This window comes from Mya arenaria, chromosome 12 (assembly GCF_026914265.1).
Source record: "Mya arenaria isolate MELC-2E11 chromosome 12, ASM2691426v1".
Classification (NCBI taxonomy): domain Eukaryota; kingdom Metazoa; phylum Mollusca; class Bivalvia; order Myida; family Myidae; genus Mya; species Mya arenaria.
Genome location: NC_069133.1, coordinates 57,678,807 through 57,698,731, shown reverse-complemented (window position 1 = coordinate 57,698,731; position 19,925 = coordinate 57,678,807). Strand labels below are relative to the sequence as shown.

Genomic DNA, 19,925 nt, shown 5'->3' with positions numbered 1-19,925 from the left:
ATGGATGATCACACTGAAAAGTGAACATATTTGATGGTAGATAAGTTTAAAAGCGAATAAAAGTTACTTTTAATTCAAGTGTTGAAATACACAGTGGATCCTGGAAAGGTGGTAGTGTGTAAGTTTTGGAATATATTCATTAGCAGAGTAGAAAATGTACAGCAAAGCGTTCAAATAGAAAAATAGTCAAATGTTTGGCAAGCAAATATTGTGATATAAAAGCAATTTTATTTTAATATGTATTTTTCAATCAAGTATAATTAATGCTAATAAATGCTTAGTAGATGAAAACAATTACAGCAATAAAAGACTCTAGACTTTCAGTGAAAGGTCTGAGGAAATGAGGGGAAAATGAAAAACAAATATTATTTGAATACAAACATAAGTGAGAGCCAGTACAGTTTCATGTAAATCTACCGCAAAATCTATCTCTGCAAAATGGCTGAATATGTTTGACAGGCAACCTTCCCAAAGATGCAATTAAATTTAGTGAAAATAAAGGACAAATGGGAATCAGCGAGCTTTCAAGTACAAGTTTATAGTTCGCAAAACATGTTAAGCTGCAACATTGACATAAACAAGTAGCTGAACTTGAGATCGGATAAAATTTATGTCAAAAGCCTTGGAACATATACCGAGTACGACATAAAACCGCCCTTATTGACTTAGAATGACTGGCAGCTTGTTCAAATCAATTTCAAAGTACTTCAAGTAAGTCGTGATTAACTATTTACCTAAGAATGAACTATGAGTTTGTGTTTCAATGTAATCTATAACGTATGGTTTACTTTCAGCTTAAAATGTTATATTCAAACTATGGACGAAAATATATTCATTTTTATATTTAATCCCTTTTAAACGATGTTTAACTCTAACAACTTCGTCTTAATTAAAATAAATTGTACAGTAACAATCCGGAAAGCCATATACACAACCATTTTATGAGAAGGATTCGTGCTAAGTAGGTTTGACTGATTGGAGAATGTCATACATATATGATCTGACACGAGTTGTCATTTAATACAAGATTTTATTAAACGAGTTCATGAAATTTGTTAGTAAGCGAGCCTCTGGCGAGCTTACTAACAACTTCATGGACGAGTTTAATAAAAATCTTGTATAAAATGACAACGAGTGTCAGATCTTTTTTATCACATGCTTAAAACTGTGTTTTTATTACCAATTTAGTTCCACGTTCCACTTTTTAAACCCATTGTTTGACAGCCAAAGTACACTGAGTGGAATGTCAACGATGCGCCATATAAATAGTTCCAAATGAAAATGACAAAAACAGCTAGCAGTTATTAAGTTTTAATTCTGATAAAGCGCTGAACAAGTCATAAGTATAAAAATGTGTAGTAAAATATCCAACAACATGAATAACAATTTTAACCGTTAAAACACAATAAGTACACAATTTGATGACGTCACACTGAGAGTACATGCTTTACGCGGTTTATGTGACCTACATCGGTCTGTCAAGTTTTACTGTGTGCACGGATTTAAAAGTTATTCGCTGTCGCTTTCTACGATGACTTTGAAGCGTTTTCTTAGTGTACATGGATTTTCACAACATGCAGATGATTATGACGAAGCCTTACTCTGCACTGCATGGATGTTGATGTTGAAAAAGTTCCATCAAGAATGTTTCCAGAGAACAAGCTGTTCTTACCGTCTTGGAACGTACGTGTGATGAGAAACCTGTGCTGCGGAATTCGTATTAGTGTTTTGGTAACCGACAGCTGATTAAACTTGCAAGCAAATTTTATGGTATTGGTCGCATATTGCCTGTTAAGATGGAGATGTTTGAAATGTTCTCGTGTTGTTTGTCACTAATGTGGCTGTATTTGTTGACTGATTGGATAATTCTGTGACTAGTAATCTGCATTATCTGGTTGGCGGAACATTGTTATCAGAAAGTTTTCGAACAAGATGCTTTCTGGCATTATGATTCGTTAGCCATTTGTCTCCCAGAAGTCCTACCGCTTCATTATTGAGGTAAGTATTTGTTGGCGTTTAAACCATTTTGTTTACAATCAATGCGGAGGGATATCTAGGTCGCGTGTGATTAGTCTAGCCAATAGAAATGTCTGATATGTTATCTTACACATGTGTAAGATAAAAATATTCGTAATGGGTATATTACACGGAAAACAAGGGTAAGCATGTGATAAAAATTTGTCTGTAGGTCATTGGTACAAACAATTTCAGTTTTAATACAATATTTATGTAAACTTTGTTTTCAAGAAATCATAAAACAGAAAATTAACATTAGGTATAAAGAGAATGTAAACTAGTGAAATGTAGACGCTATCTGCAAAATCAATGCTACATTTGAAAATGATGAAACGCTAGAATTCGCGTTCTCGAAATTTGCTTTATATATTCAAAGTAAAATTTAAATAAAGTAAGTTTTACATAGAAAGTATTCAACATTCTATAACATATCTAATAAATAAATATTTAAATAAATATAAACCATTTTACTGTCTCTGCATTATACCAAAAGATCTGAAAACGTGAAAACGTGATATGTTGTATGACAATATCAAAAATCCCTAAAGTACGTTCCATGACGCGCAAGCATCAATTAGGAAACTATAGTTAAGGGGAGGTATTTACATGAACGATAGGATTTAATTGACATTTGATCATGATGAATATTTTTAATTCGACCCTTTCGAGGAAGAATGACTTATATAATCAAACCTTGATGTCAAAGTATGACTCCGAAGTTTGAGCTGCGGCGCTGATGATGAACTGTGTTGCTATTTCAACAATACTATCAATGCATTGTGAACTATATTAAAAAGGCAATTTGTTATTGTTAGTACTTGGCTTGGCTCGAATTCCTCGTTTGCTCGAGCCAGATGTAAAGGACCGATTTCCTTATTCTGAAGATAAACGTTTCCGCTTGGCTCGAATGTTCCGAGGCGCGCGGTTTCTTCGCCGGTCCTTCGGAGTTCGAGCGAACGGGGTTTGACTGTATAATTATATATATTGAATCGTTTACAACCCTGCCATGGAATCATCTTTAATAGACTTTACAGTTGACATATGTTGCACAAAACTTCATTGACATCAACTGATAACCTTAAAACCACAACGGTTTGCTCTACATCTTGTAACTGAAAACTGTATATTCCTAGAATAACGAACACAGCATCAACAGGCCTAATTCTTAAATGATTTGACTCTGCATATGACAAATGATCGTGACGAATTATAATATCAGTATAAAAGCTACGGTCTAGGCATAGTCTGCATAAGACTTGCACACTTTATACCTAATTGTGCTCACAGCCTTCATGAATCAAGGAAACAACATTGGGTTTGTCCTAGGTTTTATCTTTCATTTGTTATTTACCTTTATGAAGAATATGAGGGTGTCTGTATTTGTCTGTTTCAACTGTTTGTATAGTAACGTTGGTCAATCATCTAGCACGTCGTATAACAATGTGCATTAAAATTGATTTGTTTTGATTCATTTTTTTAATTCTTTTATTTTAGTCTGATTCTCCCACACGGATGCTTTTAATGGTCTCTAGATTTGTTAATAGTTCAATAAAATTGTTTTCTTCTTTTAAGCTCATCAAACAAAGGAAAATAAAGAGATGTACATTTCTTTCCCGTATAATTATCAATCCTAAGGGGAGTTAGTTTTGAGATACAGTATCACATATTGTATTGTAATTTCTTCGAAAATCAACGACGTCTTACAACTACGATATCATGTAGGAGAATGTCATGACTTTCTGTTTCCTTATATAACCATGTCAATAGTGGCTTTTAAGAGCATATTTACGTTCCCTTGTAGTAAAACTTCGACAAGTTATTTATAGAATAAGATTCGTAAGTCGTGGGAAGATGTAAAAACATTTATACCAGAAAAGACATAAATATGACCAGTCTATATAAGGAGTTAATTTCAGTTTTATATATATATATAAATATGTATATATATATATATATATATATATATATATATATATATATATATATATATATATATATATATATATATACATATATATAAAACAACAGCATATTGAAATTATGGAAATCGGTTATTTGATTGTTTTTAAAACAGAAGAAAAAGCAATTAAATGGCATAAAAGGCGATCATGTTTAATAAAGTTAAAAGTTCTTCCGGAATTTATCTCAAATTTCAATTACATAATATTGTACTCAGAAATCTTATTTTTTGCTGCATTTAAATTGTTCGCAGCGTTGCTCCAAAAGTGTTTCAGTTATCGTCTACAAACTTTTATTACTGATGAATATAATTAAGAAGAAGAATACCGCACACAAACCATAACTTGCTGTAATATTCATTGAGTTATAGAAAATACTGAAACAAAATTATTATTGTCGTCAAAGCGCTTGCGAATGATTTGTATGAAATAGTGAACAACATTTGGTTGCATACATATATTTTCAAAGGTGAATTAACATGTTTATTTAATATTTTAAATTTAACCTCTCCTGACCCTTTGCAATAAACATCAAACATGGTTACTAGGCAATATATGAATACATTTAATACTTTTGAAAAAATGTTTTGCGACGAAATAATAATAATCTATGTTTTGAAACTTAAAACGAATTAGTCAGAAAATACATCGTCTAAGAAACCATTGATGATTTGGAAACAAACTGTAATCATTTAATTAAAACTGATAGAAATTTCAAATCTCTAAATGACATAAATAACCCAAATTACAGTCAAACAATTTCAATATCAAATTTATGTAAAGTGTCGTGTACCGAACCCATTTTAATGCCTGGGACATCAATGGATAATAGATAGGCAATATAACCCTTATCTTGTGTTCCTACCTACTCAATTTCAGAATTAACTAGGCATTTCCTGTTCAATTTCAGATGTAACTAGGTCAGTAAACATGCTTTGTTTTTAATCAGACAAATTTCCTGTTCCGATAACGATACCAAAACAATTTCTACCCATTGAAGGTAAATAAGAGATCAACAGTCTCCTGCTGACCATTTCAATAAAGTAGACGGCACACTGACTACACATTTATTACCCTTAGCTTTATATTCATTTTCAACATTTAAGTTCAATTTACTCAAATGTCTAGCAAAGTAATGAAAATATGACACCAAGATAATTTCAAATTACTACTGAAATTCATCAAGCAGCTAAGTGAAATATTTTAACGTTTCCAATTTAAGTTTATTGTTTTCCCTTGTAACCTGGCTAGGTTGGTGAGCGATAGCATTGAGCCCATATTTACTCAGTGCAATATTCAGACAGGTTTTACGTACTAAGTCAACAAGAAAACAGTCCAATACAAACAAAATCCTTTTGGAATTAATGTCAAGTCTTGTCTCGGAAGAAATAATGCCTCCCAAGGTGCCAAGACATTTTTAATGTTATCATTTTCATGGCAACTCTATGGTAGATGATATCTACGGAATGCCGTTAGGACCATCGCCTATGATTGTGTTGATCTGAAACGCGATACTCGACAGTACGATGATGATAATGCGATAAACTATCGTGTTTTCACCATCGTACTTTCGCGTTTTCACCATCGTAATATCGTGATTTCACGTTAGCATCATCGTACTATCGAACTATCGCGTTTTCACCATCTTACTGTCGTGTTTTCATCATCGTACTATCGCGTTTTCATCATCGTACTATCGCGTGTTTACCATCGGGTTTCCCAAACTATTAGCTCATTGTCCGCTAAATCCGAGCCAAAATGATAAATGGGCATGTAACCTACCAGACGGGTTTCGTACATGTTGGAAACCTTGCAGAAGTGTTCTCGAAAACGGTTACAATTTTAAGGAAAATATGGATATGGTAATACACACTAGGTAGATGGGCATATGATAGGCTTTGTTTAAATTCCAAGGAACTATTATAATTGTATGTATTACCTTGATTTTCGGCTCGAGTCGAGCGATTTGGTGACGCCATCTTGCACTGAAACCAACCATTTGGTCACGTGGATTCCCCGTCGTGAATACTTCGTTAAGTTGCTTGTGGCTCTTGCTTGGAAAGCATAATATAACCATTTCACACAACACTAATTTTTATGTATGACAACAAAGTCGCGGCTGAATAGGTTTAAGTGTATATATATATATATATATATATATATATATATATATATATATCTACTACAGATATTAAGGTGACCATATATATATTAATCTAGGCATTATGGGGACCGCTGGATTAAGGCGACAAAAATTGGTCTCCTTAATATTTTCAGTCCAGATTTGATGTATCAAATGTCAATAAAAATGTCCATTGATAGTAAGTTGATAAGCTTGAATGTTTATTTACGAGATCATTTCATTGTTTTAAATCTTATTATCTTTTATTATAAAAAAAAATATTCTTAAACTTTTGTGCGTGTATATTTGTGTATCCATAAAAATAGCTATTAAGGCGACCAGGGAAAAAATCATAATTTTGGTCAAAAATAGCTATATACTAAGCATTTTTTATTTGTTTTACTTTATTTAAAGCCTAATGTATATTATCCCGAAGTTTCATTCCATAAAAAACAGAAATAAGGAAATTCGATATTTCGTGTACCATCAGCATCCAAATTTTCAAGTATACAGAAATTTAACTTTCCGGAATATAACGGAAATTTTCGGGTATCTCCGTGGTACCATCTCCGTGCAATTATGCAGTATGGCGTTCATCTCTTACGGAAAGAGAATGGTAACTTGGCAAGTGTTTAAAATACATATTCAACGTTTTTTTTTCGTTTATTTTTATGACTTTTGTACAGTAGTATAAATCGTCCACCCTTTGGATGAAAAGCAAATGATTTATCCGGATTTTGTTCATCCGAAACTAAATCACTAGTATCAACATCCGGTGTAATTTTTGCTTGTATTTTGGAGAAACTCGATTGATTTCTAGCAAACTTGGTTTACCACTACATCGTCGCTTATTATTATTTGGTATGTTCCAATCTAAAAAGGGATTTGCTCCCTTAACATCTAAGATTTTAATAAATAAAAGACGAAATGATACAAATGCCTTACATTTTGTTTGTCAATGTCATGTCATTTGTCATTCTCATCACCTTTGAATAGCAGAACAGAACGAACACTATCACCAATTCGTATTGTGGCTTTTTGCATGTGTCTTAAATTTTCATATTTGATAATAAATGCAACAATAAAATATTTCCCTTATTCTGACACAGTTATGCACCAGTCAATTGTAACCATGGCCCCCAGGCAGGTCTTGTTTATACCAGGGATAGCAGGGGAAATGGGCCATGTTTTTACGTTCCAGGTGGACCGTCAGTGCTGAGTGAATGCAGTGTTATTGTTTTTGCGCTGAAAACAGGGAATGGGCCTAACCTAGGATGCCCCCAGGGGCATTTGACGGGGATCTGGTCATTTCGTAACCTTACCATTTCGTAACTGCTGAATCTTGGTTATTTTGTAACCATTTTGTTAGTCAATTCGTAACCATCAATAAATCAATTGCTCATATGGTAACCACCATTTAACAAGGTGATAAATAGTACACTTAGCACCTCGTTAAGTATATTGTTCGAACCTGGATGTATATGGCACAGCAACCAAGACACCAATTGGGAGACATTACTCAAATTATCACTAGTAACAAGCCAATAATTTATGTTACTCAATAGTTATTAGATATATATCATGGTAAATTAGAAATGATTTGTTATACTACCAAAATATGTTAATTATTTTCTTACATTTTGCTTACTTATAAACAATAATTTAAGACTGATCGCGATGTATTTTTGAGTAAAATTACGTTTACATAAATGATCATTCTTGACCTATTTCATTGACTATATTTGTTTGAATTGTTTAAAACGAAAAAAAATTTGTTCTGTTCTTTTCTCAATTGATCCATATTCTGCATACTTTATATCCGAAACCGACAAAAAACAGCCTAAAATTATTAGTTATGGTAGTGTGGAAACTCACTAAACCGGATCTCCACAAAACCGGAATCCTCGGGATACTGGAATTTTATCAGAGTCCCGGTTTTCCCCTTCTATTTTCAATGTAAAAAAATCCCTACAAAACCTGAACCCCGGAATTCCGGATACCGGACAAAAAATCGAGAAAATTTGTTAGTTGTCAACGTAATTTTACCTTACAAAACCAGACGTTTTGTTCAAACATGTCAAAATAATTCTGTGTATTAGGAATTCGCGAATCACGTGTCATTTTGTTTTGACAGCCGGTACGTCGTTAAATATTACACCTGTGATGTTGTGTTAACACGATAATCGATAATGATGATTGCGCTGTGGATTGACTGTCGCGCGATAATCAAACGATAATCAAACTTGTGAAAAGAAAATTGATTAAAACATTTATTTGTTTGTTGCAGAAAATAAAGAACTAGAAACGGTTTTTTAGTGATCATTTTGAAGTGTTGTTTTATCTAAAGACTTCTATGATTGAATCAAATTAGAGCGGTGCTTTAATTAAACTATCAAACATACTAAACAAGCATTAAATTACGAGAGTTGTTTTATTTCAAGACTTGGAAAAAAGATGGTTATAAAAACGCAGAAATGTTTAATTATGCTTATCACTTTTGCAAGTGCTTTAATCATGTCTCAACCTCCGTCTAAACGTTGGAGAATTGAACTGTCCCTAGAGGACAAAAGCCTTTAAAGGTTAACTCAGTTAATATATTGAGTAAACTTACTCCGTACATCGAATCCCCACTAAACCGGAAATTTTGCCCAGTCCGGACCTTGTCCGGTTTAGTGAGTTTCCAATGTATTAATTTCCAATAACAAGATACAAAATTAAACATATGGGCACATTTTTAATACAATAAGCATATAAAAAGCGCATACTCTCATTCGGCAAACTTACTACATTTTACAATACTTCTATGCAATTTAAAAAAAATGAAATTCTAAAGTTATATGGTCTATATATTTAAAAAATATTGGCTTAAGGTCACAATTCCTCTTAATGGTAGAACATCTATGAATTAAAAAATTATTACAGTTAATATTCAGCCTACTTATAATATTTCCTTCGCAACATAAAAAATAGCTAGTGTGAATGTTTCTATTTGTCATAGTTTCAGAGTTTATTGGCAAATCGCACTACACTATTAGGAATAAAGAAGGAATACAACTACTAGATTTAACTTTGTTTATGTTGTTATTTTTATGTTTTATACTTACCGTAAACTTATTTTGTAAATTCAAATGGTATTAAACTAATTCCTCATAATTATAGGAGTCAACGGTTAAGATATGACCATTCGATTTCTTAACGGTTACGAATTGACTAACACAATGGTTACGAAATGACCAGCAATGAGCGGTTACGAAATGACCATAATTCATTGGACAGGACTTTTACCAGCTGTTTGTCTGTGCAGAGCGGGAATTTTACCTGGGATTGGCTGGACGGAAAGTCAAAGTCCCCGCTATTAGCAGGACCTTGGGGGCCCATGCTGCAATTGACTGTTGCATTATTTTTATTTGGATTTTTTCTTAACTTTACGACACGCCCCCCTACAGTATTTTATAGTCAAATTTAGTAACATTTATTTACAGAAATTGGATAACTTAACAAGTAAAGTAAACTGTACTGAGCTTTTGAACAAACCTACATACTTATAAATCAAAATTGATATTTTAGGGTCTACACTGAATAAACCCAAAATGTTAATTTTGATTTGCTAAATTCGAACAGTATTTAGTCTATCCACACAAAATTTACAGGATCATCAGATAACAAATTTTCTAAAAATTCTCTGTTTGCCAAATAGGGAAGACAGGTTTAAGTGGGGTTAAAAGGTTGCTATCTGTGACCAAAAAAATACTGTTCAAAATTGTGAGTATTCATTTATCTTTCATTCAGTAAAGAGCATGCAATGGCATAGTGGTTGGATTAGATAATCTGACAGCGGTGCTGGACGTCAGGAGTTCAAATATTGTTTTGAGTTCAATATACCAAAAGAATACCTTTGGAATACACAATTATCTATAAAAATGGCAGAGCCAATTGCCCATATTGTAGTAATGTCTTAGATTCAGCTTGGATAACTTGGACACAGTAAGCGGTTCACACCAAGGGAAATTCTCAGATTAAACAGCGCTTATGAACTTGAACATTACATTTTTCATTGAGACAAAGAAAAAACATTATTGCTGATCTTCTGAAAACAAATCTTGGATTTATACTAATCACCACCAAAAATTTAATTTTAATCACACAATGTAAACAACTGCGCCACAGATCTATCTTATCTGTATGTTTAGAGTTTTTAAAATTTAGCAGTTAAATATAGATTAGCATACTGGTAGATCTGGTTGGTCTGTTGCTTTAGATGCTAAGTAAACATAATGTCAGTGATATCATCACTATTTCTATTAAAATATCAGTTTTCTTCTTCAGAGCTTCTCACATTTGCACCATTTTTTACCATTTGAATCATAAAAAGATAACGAACAAACACGGATGGAACATTTGAAAATACAATTCAGTTGGTTTCTATTTTCATGCTCATTTTTGCTTAAAATTATTCTGCTTGAATGTGATTTATGTTGCTTAAATTTGAACTTAACTCTTTGTGAATATTTAAGGAATGTAAGGGGTCAGATTTCAGATTGCTCATTATTTCTGGAACACTAAATACTTTATTTGATTGTGTACACTGCACTTTCTTGTTAAGCATTCATCCAAATCATTTGGGTAAATATTGGCAGAAAAACTGCTTTTAGATTTATACTGGTCATCAAAACCGGCACTGACAAAACATAAGATGTGTTTAATTAATGTGCGGGAAAGAGGTTTAAAGGTGTCCGCCCACAACGAAATGCTTGCGGGTCACAGTACCCCTTCAAGTAGTTCTTGAAAAAAAATGATTCTCTCAGGTAGCGTTTGATTATGTGTACATTGTATCCTTGTATATATTCTCAAGTGTACACATGATTTATATAAGGTTTGTACAATTTTAGTTTTATTTAAATTTTAAAATTTTGACATTTTTTTTAAGATTTGCCTGCCCCTGTCTAAACACTTAAATTCTTGGTCTTTGGACTATTGTCTGCAACTTCAAAACACACTTTTTGGAACAGGACACATTTTTCTGATATTTTATCCAGTTTGACTGCAATATAAGTTGTATTTATCAATCAAGTAAAAAATGACATTTATTTTTCCATAATTACCTGGTAGTTATTTGTTAATTTGTTTTAATTCATGGATAGGTTTATTGCAAGTGTCATGGAAAGCTGGAACTTTCCAGTACACAACATGCAAACAGAGAATGAACTGTGTGTGCCGGCTTTGTGAACAAAAACGCAAGGCGGCTATGGTAAGTTGCGTCAAGATATATCCTTGGGACCCCCCCCCCCCCCCCCCCCCCCCGGACACGCAATACAATTCGTGTTTCGCTGATCTGTTGGCTGGGATCAGATCATCCATTTGGGGATTTAGATATGTTACCCCAGCCAACAGGTTGCATGTTTAATTTAACTCAATACTAAGCTTTGTTTTAGTGCGAACATCAACATGTTTATATAATTGCAGTTGCTGCTTGGGACATTAAAGTTAAGTCAGCAACCGTCTATCAGACTGCAAGATTCATCTCTTCCAAAGGATGTCGTACCTTTCCAGGTGGGTGTGCATTGATTGATTGATTGATTGATTGTGAGTTTGTGTAAATGAATAACTGTGAAACCATAACCAAATGTTGGGCTGTAAAGGTGTGTATGTGCATGCTTCACATATTCTCCATCCTTTTGGCATACTGGACCGTCATCAGACACTCTGCCATGAATGTTAGAGAGTTTAAAGCTATTTCTTATTTTCCTGTGTAACTATATTGATGTTAGATTAAATTTACGCCGCCGTGTTCCTGAGTAACAATTTGAAATTGGGCCAAAATCATCAAGCTAGAGCTTTGCATAATCTTTTTCAAACTTCTGCGAGATTTCTGCCCTTGACAATATTTGCTCGCAGCCCCCCTTAATGTTGCACTTCGTTCAGTATTTGAAAGCTTACGGATACACTTTTTTGTTAATTTGAGATCTTAATGTGGCTACTTCTAAGTAAATAGATGCTCAAAGTAACTAGATGCTCTGGGTGTTCACTGGGTGGCAAAGGCTACACAGTATTGGTTGTTTCTTTTTTCTGAAAAGATGTTTCTAGTGAATTGCCCAGTTGCAGTGGTTTTGACGCCACAGAACCAGCATAGCTCCATGACAGATATATATGTTTTCGTCATTGATGTCAGTACTGCTGTATTGGAGGCCTCACAATTTCTGTGTGGAAATGTCATCTGATACACTCATAACGGCGTATTTCTAGCATAGCTTTCATAAGTGCATGGCCATTCTCTGTCATTTTCAGATACACTGTGTTTTGTGTGGATAAGAAATGCAGAGCGGTACCACCAATCACCTAAGCCACCATTCCCCTAACAGACAATAGGCTCAAGGGGACAGTTCCTGCAATTTACAGAAAAGCTCTCAATTGTAGCCCTACGAACTTAAGGTAAGCGATAAATCTGGACTTCAAGATATCTCTGTACTCACTGTAAGTTTATACTTCATTTGAACAAAACATAGGGCCGAATTCAGAACAATCACTCCCACTCACACTCAATGAGTTAATCCTCTGTAATCACATAACGGTCGAGATATTTTCGAGTGAAAGGTATATCCGTATTCACAGGTGTGAGTGAGACTCAAGTGTTTTGCGTGAGTGGGACATTTGTGAGTGCTCGGCTAGGCCACATGAACCGCCCTCGAGGATTGGTTGTAAATAGGAATTGAATGAGTGTATGTGAAAAAAGTACATGGCAAGTAGAAAAGATGAAATATATCAAATATTTGGAACAAATAAGGGACATGCTCGTTCCCAGACAATATTTAAGAGACCGGGATAATCCATTGAAGTACATGTTCATTCAATAACGTGGCCATCTATAAACAAAACAAATTCAAAAGGATGCGCCTATCATATATTTGTTTTGTTTCACAATGATCTTGAACCCCCAGCAATATTGATGTTTGCAATTCATCGATGGCTGCAAAGACAGGCAGCTAAATGTACGCGAAGTATGCAGCCTAGCGGCATAAAGTTAGCGGTCTAGCAGCATGAAGTTAGCATCCTAGCGGCATGAAGTTAGCGGCCTAGCGGCGTGAGGTTGACGGACTAGCGGCCTAAATTTGTTATCTATTTCAAGGTTCAATGGTTTAAATGGAAAATAAGATAAATCAATGTTTTTAGTCGTACATTAGCGGCCTTAAATTGTTTTCTACTTCAGCGCATTTTTATATGAGTTTTCTTCTAAAACAATGCTAAAATAATTGTTTTCCTATGCAAAATACATCACGCTTGAGTGGTCTTGCGGCGTGAACTTGGCGGCCTGGTGGCCTGGCGGCCTAAAAATCCCCAAAACTCATCCAGCAGCCCATGAAAAGGGGGAAATGCTGATATTCGCTAAAGGATGTTGATTTATGAAAAGGACATTTAATTTATCATTGTTTTAGAAAAGAACGCATATAAAATGCTTTGGAATAGGAAACAATTTTAGGCCGCTAGTCACATGAGGCGGCTAGGCCGCCAGGCTGCTAACTTGACGCCGCTAGGCCATTTCATAGCGTGGTAAGGGAATTGATATGTATTTTCCAGCCTACATTCAGCTGGATTATTATTACTATTATTATTATTATTATTATTATTATTATTATTATTATTATCATTTTCATCATCATCATCAGCAGCAGCAGCACCACCAACACCAGCAGCAGCACCACCAACACCAACACCACCATATCATCATCAACATCATCATTATTATTATTATTATCGTCATCTTCATCCATTTTCCCCTACATTTCTTGAGTTGTTTTTCACTCCGAGGTGTTATTTCCCCATAAGAAGTAGATTCATTCGCTAATTCTATCCATCTGCTATTTTTTCAACTTCCATATATTATTTTCAAACGCCCAAGACCGCTTTATGTAGAATACAAAAGCAAGATTATATATGAATACATATTTAAATTACGTGATACAATGGAAAACGGCTACATATTTAAAACAGCAACAACAATGACAACAAAAAACATGCATTTAAACGTATTTTGCAACAGTTATTTACAACCCAAAACGTTTATTTTTATTAACCAATTGTTTTAAAATGAAAATATCAGTTTTAGAATAACACTTATTATCATTTGTTTGTTGCCATAACTAACAATAAGGTACTCAAATCTCAAATAAACATATGTTTACAATGTATAATGTAAACATCACCATAGTCAAACAGATAATCCGATATGATCATGTAAACATACGTGTATAATTATATACTGTATTGCTCACTTGATGAAGTGGAGTGTTAGCGAGGCGTGTGAATACGAACAGATCACTTGAGTGTCACTCCCCATATTCCACTCAAGTGATCATTTGAGTGTCCCTTACGGGAATGTGGTTGGAGTGTGAGTGAGAGTGGATGTTCTGAATTCGGCCCTTACAATTTCACCATCAAAATCCAGGTTTAGATCCCAGACCGAACTTTGTCTCCTTCATTAAACTTAATTTCAGATGTTCTATAAGCCACATACATGTTCACTACTTATGACGGATAAGAACTTTCGCAAATTGATTATAAATGCGTTTTCCCAGATTTACACCCTCCTCTTGCAGATACTGCCGATGGTGAAGCTTGGATGCACCGGGCCGGTTTTCCAGCCGTGTGGAATCTCCAGCTGAACTGGGGCCGGGAATCATATAAGACTCCTTAGCAGCATGGTGAGCTTTTGCGTATTTATTTCCAGGCTCATATACCCGGCCAGACTTCTGCGTTTAAGCTTTCCTGTCATCATTTTTTTAAATAACGTATCTCAAGTCTTTCAATGAAATCACCACTGTGACACCTTTGGAGACTAGATTTAAATTAAGGAACCATTATGTGTAGAAAGCCTTTTGGGTGATTTAAAATCAAATTAATAAACAGGATTCTCATGGTTCATGGTTTATAATTGGTCTTGTGGACCTTTCATTCTTTACTTTGGTAACAGCCGCTTAAGTATGTAAGAAGGGGGGGGGGGTACAGATGTGATAGTAAACAGTGTTTAATAAGGTATATTTGTTTTTATTTTATCACCAGTTTGAAGGTAATGATTTTGTTAAATCAGGGTTAAGTAACAAGTTTAACACAAACACTGTAACATGTTCTTTATTTCAAATAAATCTATAAATTATCTCTGGAGAATTTAGTCTGATCTCCATTTCTCAGAAAATGTAGCTGTCTAAGTGCCTATTCCATCAATGAGTATCACTGTCTTTAAATTGCTGTTGCGGTACAGTTTAAATAGCAAAAGTTTTATGGCCCTGCTTGTTTGCAACTCCTCATTCATTTTTGTACAGCGAGAAAAGTAAGGGAATTCTAGAGATTTACTAGAATTATGGATTGTTTTTCATGAGTTACACAGTACATAAGGAGGAATAAGTGTGTACACAACTCCTCATTTTATTCCTGTTTATTATTTATATATGTAACATAGATGTGTACAAGACTTAGAAACATGACATAAAAGAGCTCACTTTGATAAATTTTCTCAAAAAAAGATATCTTTACTGTTAAAGTAAGAACTTTTACTGCATAGTAAGTAATGTCTTCTGCTCATCTTTATGACATCATTACATGGAATGGAAACTTCCCAAGATACATTTCCACATGGCGCAGCTCATTTATATATATTGCTGATGGATTGTTTAGAAAGGGACAGTTTTAATTGGACAAAATGTTTTAATCGCCATTTTACAGAGTGCCAGCCAGTCATTGCTGTTCTTGTATTGCTGAGGAGGACAGTCCTGCCAACATAACAGTTTGTTCAATAACAGGTAAAAAACTGGTCTAACTTTACATTTTCAACCACTGCCAGATAATATAATCTTATATAATGATAACTCCTTCTTCACAACTGGTGTTAAATATACAATGATTAAACAAACAATAAAATGAAAATTATGCTCTTTAAACTCAGAACCATTATTGACTGTCAGATGCTACTGGTAAATGAATTGGTCTTGATGTCCTTTTCTTGAGATAATAACTATTTGCATATTACCCCGGTACTACTATTGTACATTCAATAGAAAATCGTCTTGTTTGTATCGTTAAATGGCTTTATAATGTTCCCCACTTCCTGATTCTTGAAAATTACGTGAACAAATGACAATCCTACTACCATTTAAAGTTTGATAAAATTTCGTACAAATGTGTTTGTTTTAATTTGCCTTCTGCTTAAAGTAAGGGTATATATACTGGGCAAGAAGTGCTGAATTTCATCGTGAATGACAGTGATTATCCATAGTTTGAATTTGGTTCATTCTAAGATAAAAAATATAACCTTTTTCAAAATGTTTAATCTGTGAGAGTGCAGCTTTAATAGACCTGTGAAACTAAACTCTCAATCAAACTTTGGTAAAAGATCAAATGCGGGGCTCCGTGTGTGGCATAGACTGTGTTAATTTTTATTTAATATGATGAAGAGCTAGTTAAGTTATCTTTGTTAAAAGTCTTTATTTGAAGCAAAATATGTTTCAATACCCTGTATGAATTTTCTTCACTGGATATTGATTTATAAAAAACATTGCTCCAGGGTGCGGAGCTATTTTTTGCTATATGTCTATATGGAAAAATCTTCTCCTCAGAAGTCAACTTTGTTCCCCAATGTGCAAGGCACAATCGGTGAAAATAATTTCAATAGAAGTCACTGATTATTATTATTGTTATTATTATTAATAAACTTTTACTATTTCAGGAGACAAACAGAAACACAGAGGTGCTATACATTCTGATGGAAAAACAAAAGCATCTCCCATCATTTTGGCGTGGCTCAGATCAAGAGGAGAATTTTAAGAAAGGTAATAACTGAGCGACTAAGGACATGCAAGTTGCACTGGTTAGAGTGTAAGACCCATCTCCCTTCATAAGAATTGATAATCATCACTGTATTAAATCAAGAAATTGAAACGTAAGTGCCTTGTCTTTTGCAGTGTTTTTGAAATATAATATAATTTAAAAAAACTAAATTATTATTTAATATGATTGTGAATGTGTGATGTTTTCTTCTGATCATTCACTCTCAAAAACCAGATACTAAAAACATATTTGTAGATTTTTTTGTTTTACTTGTAAATATAGTTTTAAGGTTGTATTTTAGGCAAAGCCTTTTATTCTGCTCAATACAAACTTAAATATTGTAAGAGTTATGGCCCTTTGTAATTTTTTAAACAAATACATTTTTTTATGTTTTTGTAAGCCCATTATTAAGGGACTTTTAATATTTTCACCAGCTGCATTATAAAGTCAGACCAAAAGTGTTCAGTAAGTGTCCAAACAATAACTAAGTTAGAATCCTTTCTCAAATCAAGTGAGCGATATAGGGCCATCTCTGTGTTTGTCTGACTAAAAAACAATAATCAATCTTTGAGTTAAATTGACAAATATTGTTGTAGAATGTTTTGTGAAGACATACAATTGGATTACTTTTGTGTCAATAGGATTAAGGTTTCTGCACATAAAAATTATTTAGAATTGCATTTGGGTCAGTCGGTTCACGTTCAATATTACTTGCAGTATAAGTGGAAGCAGTGACTTAAAATTAATTACCAAACAGTTTCTGCTCAATTGCTTTGAGTTAACATACGAGTTATGAAACTTGGAATTCTAGTTCTTGGTGGCATAAATGAAAGACCTTGTTTTGTCACATTGACTTGTTATCAAGCACTAACTTCCTCTAAATTCTCTTCAGGTGATGGTTGGGCACACACAAGAAGACATAGATCACAGGTGTCTAGCCATATGAGTAGATAGGAGTGTCACACTCTGCCAAACTTACTTCATCAGACGAGCAGAAAGCTTCTCAAGATCCCGCACTGCACACTAAGACATAGTCTTTGACTACAACAAGGTGATGAAAGTACAGAGGTCCAATTGAAATCAATTCTGTGCTGCTGTCATTTCTTCATTCTGGAAGTCGATGGACATGATTTATTATGGCATCAAGTGTGCAGTTTGCCGACTATCAGCAGTCTTGTTCACCAGCTGTGCAACTTGAGCTGGTAGCTTTATTGCTTGAAGCCACTGCATAAGAGGGGGAAGGTGCAGGCTCATCAAAAAGTCTCAAAAGTTGAAACTAGGAAAAGAAGTTTATCAAGAGTGTGAATCTATTTTGAAAACAATCGTTACAATGATTTGGTTTCCTTTGAAACTTCATACATACTATGAATTGAGATGCTTAAATAAAAAACCGCTATTCAAATATCAGGAAACTGCCTTTTTCATACTAAAGGGTAAATGATGTCGCCATTTCCTGTATGTATTTAAATAAGATATGTCTCCACAATTAATATTTTTAGGGAATTTTTCTCAACCTTATGAATGAGATTAAATTGTACAGCGTTATATGAGCTTAATATGTTTTCTCATTCTTTAAAATTGGTGAAAAATTGTCAGAAGATAATTAGACCAGTATCCATTACTGCAATCATACAATCAAATATACAGGGACAAGCCCACTGGGCATATAATATAATTAAACCCTGTTTAGGGGCACGAGGCAAACAGAGTTACTTTCAAACGTTAAAGCTGCACTCTCACACTTTGGATGTTTTGACAACTTTTTTCATTTTATGTCTTGGATTGGAACCATCCAATTTTTGTGAAAAATTAAATCCCAGATTTTTCTATTTAAGTTAAAACATTGATATTTTTTATGCACTTTTCTTAAACCGTTAGTAACATTAATTTTCGAACGGAAATATGAAATCTTCGATCTGATCTTTTGTCAGCAATCTTTTATCATTGGTTTGCAGATAATTACGCAAAAACTTGCTCATTCGAAGACAAAAAAGTTGTGGAAACGGTATATCTGTGAGAGTGCAGCTCTAAATGTTTAATTTCTTGATTTTACTACTGTATTAGAAATTACAGGGATTGGGGTATATTTTTAGTGTTTTTATTGCTTGTTTTTGATTCATAGTCATACTTTATTCTTCAGGGCACAACTTACAAATAAACAAAACTGGAAAATGGTCATATCAAAAGGTCAAAGATAATGCAAGTTGAACAATCATATTGTTCATGGCTTGTATTTTTGGTATATTTTGTTGCATATGCTATAGAAAAGTTGAAAGTTAAAAATAAATTCATAGTTGAAATGATGGCTTTGAATGATATTGTCAGATGAGAAACGGCACTATTAAGAAATAGGTATAATGGTACTTTATTTATTTTAATCAATTTTAGATATTATGAAAATTATTATCTTTTTAGTACATGAGACCTTTTAAACAGTTATTGACAATATAACAATGTGTATATGAAGCTTTAGATCAAAACTTAAAGCTGCACTCTTACAGATTGTCAGTTTAGACACAAAATTGTCTCAAAATCGGCTGATTTGGTTATCATTCCTTTAATTCAGTCATATTAGATAATTCACAATAGAACCAATCAAAAATGTTTGGTAAAACTGCCGAAAAAGTAATTTACATTAAATTGTTTGTAATGCTTTTAGTCATTGTTCGTAATGCTTTTAGTCATAAAACATCATTTTTTTAACATAAATATGATGAACTGCAATCTGATCTTTTTTCAGCAGTCTTATATCACTTAAAATTGGGTCTAGACATTTCTGCAAAAAATACTCCATTTATTGACAAACAATAAAAGAGTACCGGTAGTCAAAACGATCAATCGGTGAGATTGCAGCTTTAAATACACCTTTTAAGACCGCCGTAAAATTCCAATGGTTTGCCTAAATCTTTAAAGCTAGCATACTGTTTAATTGACAACCATACTTATTGTTTAAAATATGTCATGATATCTTTGTACAATGTGTTTATATAATTCATTAAAGAAGTCAAAACAAA

The 19,925-nt window shown here is 33.6% G+C and overlaps 1 long non-coding RNA gene across 1 annotated transcript; it reads left to right on the top strand.

Annotated features, from left to right (window-relative positions):
* The first annotated feature begins 11,558 nt into the window (after positions 1–11,558).
* On the top strand, positions 11,559–19,925 carry LOC128210997 (uncharacterized). Its single transcript, XR_008257186.1, has 6 exons — positions 11,559–11,646; positions 12,382–12,525; positions 14,688–14,792; positions 15,811–15,887; positions 16,811–16,913; positions 17,804–19,925. It is a non-coding gene; the product is annotated as an uncharacterized LOC128210997 (long non-coding RNA).